This window comes from Sprattus sprattus (genome assembly GCF_963457725.1).
Source record: "Sprattus sprattus genome assembly, chromosome: 14".
NCBI lineage: Eukaryota > Metazoa > Chordata > Actinopteri > Clupeiformes > Clupeidae > Sprattus > Sprattus sprattus.
Genome location: NC_137912.1, coordinates 22,626,044 through 22,631,043, shown reverse-complemented (window position 1 = coordinate 22,631,043; position 5,000 = coordinate 22,626,044). Strand labels below are relative to the sequence as shown.

The 5,000-nt window shown below is 42.3% G+C and overlaps 1 protein-coding gene across 1 annotated transcript in view; it reads right to left on the bottom strand.

The window, feature by feature from the left end:
• usp6nl (USP6 N-terminal like) overlaps positions 1–5,000 on the bottom strand; it is a gene marked incomplete at its 5' end in the record, with an annotated part of 77,545 nt that overhangs the window by 59,699 nt on the left and 12,846 nt on the right. The gene's annotated exons all lie outside the window — the stretch shown is intronic.

Below are 5,000 nucleotides of genomic sequence, written 5' to 3'. Positions count from 1 at the left end.
TGTGTATACAATGTGCATCTATGTTGCGAACAGACATGCGTGTGTGTGTGTGTGATATATATACAGTACATTTTGTGTCAAGCATTATCAATCACAATCAATCATTCAGCTTTGAGATGAGCCACATTACACACTCACAAACACACACACACACAGACACACACATGCACACAATACACCAATGATCATACAGACAAATCAGATCATGCAACATATCTAATGAAATACAATGACAACACACTAGTATGTGGCATTTGATGCTGTGTGTGTGTGTGTGTGTGTGTGTGTGTGTGTGTGTGTGTGTGTGTGTGTGTGTGTGTGTGTGTGTGTGTGTGTAAAGTGAGTTGACTAGTGGGAAGACCTCTCTACACCTACACCTTCAGGAGATGAATGAGAAGACCTTTATCAGAGAGAGAGGGGGGGATTTGAGAGAGAAAGGGATGGAAGGACAGAAAAGGAGTAAGAGAAGGATCGAAATAGTAAGATTGAGAAAAAGAGGAGAGATACATGGAGGGAGGGATGGAGAAGAAGAAAACTTGAGCTGAGTTTACAGCAGCTAATTTTAGCTGCAGCCCAAGATAAAGAGACTCCTTTGATTACTAGATTTTATATGAGGGACTTTTTGTGGACACACACACACACACACACACACACACACACACACACACACACACACACACACACACACACACACACACACACACACACACACACACACACACACACACACACACACACACACACACAATCTACATACACACACAAATAGACAGACACGCTCAAAAACAGGCACCTACACACAGATATACCTACACACAAATGGATGTACACACACACACACACGCACACGCGCACACATAACCCCAATATCTTTACTGTAAATGGGGAGCACAGAAATCTTCACATCCTCAATTACCGTAGCAACTGTGTTTTCATTAGCGTTAATAATTCATAGATGGCCTTTATTGACAGGCCCTGCAGTGACTAGGAAGGCCAATAGGGACTCCACTGATGTCCACACACACACAAACACACAGTTAAGCTCAAACTATACTAAAATCAAAGCAAACAGAGAGATATTTCCCGTGTTCCATTTCCTCTCTCTTACACACACACACACACACACACACACACACACACACACACACACACACACACACACACACACACACACACACACACACACACACACACACACACACACACACACACACACACACACACACACACACACACACACACACACACACACACACTTTATTTGCTATGTCACACATTTGTGGCAGCCTGCCATTAATAAGATGAGAAATGGAACAGAGGGGGCAAAAAAGACAGCTCCAAATGTCACTTCCTGTTTGACCGTGTCACATCCTGTTTCCATCTTTTGACCTCCTGACACATGGAATCTACCCAGCATGCCTCTCTGCTTCAGCCAACTGGGAACACCACTTTGGCCTAGGGTTAGGTTGCATCGCAGAAAGATGACATCACAGATGTCCTGACGAAGTTGTCTATATCACAACAGCAAAATAGTAACGAGTAGTAAGCAACAAATTGAAAAGCTTAAAAGCCTTCAGCAGTTTGCAGCCAACAGTTCTCGGTCTTAAAAAGGATGCTACGGCAAAACTTAAAAATAAAATAACCTATGTATCATTATTTAATTGGTCCTTGAAAGAGAGTCAAAACAGCAAGGGCTAACTGTCATTAAAATAAGTGACAGAGACCCTCACACTCACACAAACACTCAAACTAAAATACAAATACGGATACACACTCACGCAGAGATACACTAACACATAGATACACACACACACACTCACAAACACAAACACACACACACAAAAATGAAATGAAGAGGCATCTGTCTTGACCCTCATCAAACATCATTTATGCATATCACAAGGTACTGACAGCCTCACACTCACACACACACACATTCTTAAGAAGGGCCAACGGCACACATTTCAAAAGGCACTGGCAGCTGTGAAAATTACTATGTGAGACTACAAAAGACATATACTGTCATCTTTCAGGACGCGCCAGATGCTAACTATTAACCTAAAACAAGATTAGCTCAAAACTGAATGCTTATATGTCCATACATACATGTGATGAGTGCTAGCCTTAGCATGTAGCTGTATGAATTCACACACATGTACAAATGTAGGCCTACACACAAACACAGAGACATATTCGAGCTCACTAATACAAGCGTGAAAGAACGGATCCCTTTATGATTGGTCAAATATGAGACTAGCTTCCTTGGCTGAACCAATGAGGTGCTGGTCATTTCCTGAAGTGACAGCATGCCAGAGGAACTCTGCTTCCACAGCTATGACGACAGAGGTTCCCTAAACTCTCTGACAGAACTGGGGGGAGACTCTGTCAATCAAAGCAGTTCTGTGAGATTGTTCAATTTCAAATGATCAAACCGACACCTTTAAAACACATGAGTTGAGAAAGGATGACATAAAGAAAAGAAGGACATGAAATAAAGAAGAAAGTTTGGAGGGAGGAACATCCCAGAATGCATGTCTCCCTCGCTCGATGAAACCCTTCATCGTTTATCTTCACCCCAGTGCCCGAAGCGAGAGAATAAAACATGGCCGACTCGCCCTGGCTGCCCCAGTGCCTTCTGCGTATTAATGAGCACGTCCCCCTAGCCACTGGAGTGTGAATTTATGAGATGGAGCTATTGCACATCACACACACACACTCACACACACACACTCAGCAACACATACACACTGTGCTGACTGCTCATACTGTGTGTTATTAAACGTGAGTGTGTGTGTGAGCCTGTGTGGGTTAGGGAGTGATAGAGGGGAGACCACTGGGTCACATCACCAGAGGACAGAGGGATCATGGGAATGCATGCAAAATGAAACCCAGATAAGTCATTCCAACCTTGCATGCACGCACTCACACACAAACACAAACACACAAACACACATTTACTCACTCACGCACACACAAACGCTCACGCACACGCACACGCACACGCACACGCACACACACACACGCACACCGAACTCACACATTCTTAAGAAGGGCCAACAGCGCATGTTCTTTCTTAGAAAACACATTTTTGATAACAAAATTCGAACTATATTATATATATATCTTTAATGGACGACATCCTTTGTTATTGTCTTGCATGCTGGTATGAACAACAACATTAAGGGGGGAAAGGTTAAGACCTGTGGGAGAATCACTGGGGAGCGGCAGGATGACCTATGCCACCTTCACCTGACCAGGCTGACTGAGGAGGTCAAGGTCACCAGGATACAGAAGGTCAAGGTCTGCATGGATACATTCCATCCATGGTCAGCTGACTTCCAGCAAATCCGAATTCTGGTCAGATGTGTAGGCACTGTCGGTAGACGATTGGTGGAAGGGTAGACGATCGGTATACCCGGAATTAATTCAAGGTAATGATTTATGACAAGGTAATGATGAGGTTAAGACCACAAGTCACCTGACCGGAACAGAGAAACGATCCGAATTAACGTAAGTAATATTGATGAATGATTGGCTTATACCAGGACCTTTACTTGTCCTTGAGTAACGATGTCGATTTCCTGACTTGTAATGTTGTGTCACGTTTAACGCTGCTGTTCAACATTAATAGTCCCCGAAGTACACGTGTGGTGGAGCAAGGCCGCTGTATGTAATCACTAGTGGTAAATAACGTAAAGGAATGATATTACACATCACAACCACACATGCATACAAACACAAACACACTTCCGGGTATACCGATCGCTTACTCTTCCACCCATCATCTACCAACAGGGACCCCAATATCTGAACCAACCGAGCAGTAAAACTCCCCTATGCAAGATGAATGAGGAGTCTGGGATAATGATGACTGCTCGAGATGATTTGGGATTATTATTGACGTGCTTTTATTGTGTCTATATGTTCAGGTATATAGTTATCTTTTATTGTCTATGTTGAGGTATATAGTTATCTATTATTGTCTATATGTTCAGGTTCATAGTTATCTATCATTGTGTCTATATGTTCAGGTTCATAGTTATCTATAATTGTCTATATGTTCAGGTATATAGGTATATTTTATTGTCTATATGTTCAGGTTCATAGTTATCTATTATTGTGTCAATATGTTCAGGTTTATAGTTATCTATTTGCACTTGAACTGTTGGCTTGGACTGTGACTATGGTATTATGATGGCTGCTATGGATTATTTGGGCTAGTATTGTTTCTGTTCATTTGATGTGCTTTTAATGTGTCTATACTGTATGTTCTGTGCTATCCCATAACCTGCCTCTCAGAGGATATTCAAGTTTTTGAATGTGTCTATATGTTCTGTGCTGTACTATAAGGGGGAGGATATTAAAGTATTTCTCTGTTTGAGTCAGGAGCTTATTTCTACTTTCTATTGACAACCTGGAGCTACAGGAACTGTAAGAACAGCACTCAGAACACACACATAGAGAGAAAGATAGACAAAGAGAAAAAGATATAGAGAAAAAGACAGAGAAAAGCAAGTCAAGACAAAATGAGAGATAACACTCACGTAGTGAGTGTGTGTGTACGTGTGCATGTGTGTTTGTGTGTCCAGGAAAATGGATCAGTACTCCCCTGTTCCACTGTTTACTGTGAAATGTAATCATATTCCTAAGCTCCTTCCTTCCTGTGACCACACACACACACACACACACACACACCAAGTGAGTGTTATCACAAGGAGTCAATCTCAGAATCGAAGGGTGGCTTATGAGAAGAAAGGTGTGTGTGTGTGTGTGTGTGTACACACATTTTTTGGCAACCATACTCCTGTTACCCTCTCTTAAATAACACTTCTACTAAATAAATCAATACCAACACACAAACACACCTCCCATTGGGTATACATGTTCCCTTAAAGCCCAGTGCTCACAAACATCACGCACGCACACATCTCACACACACACACACACACACACACACACACACACACACACACACACACACACACACACACACACACACA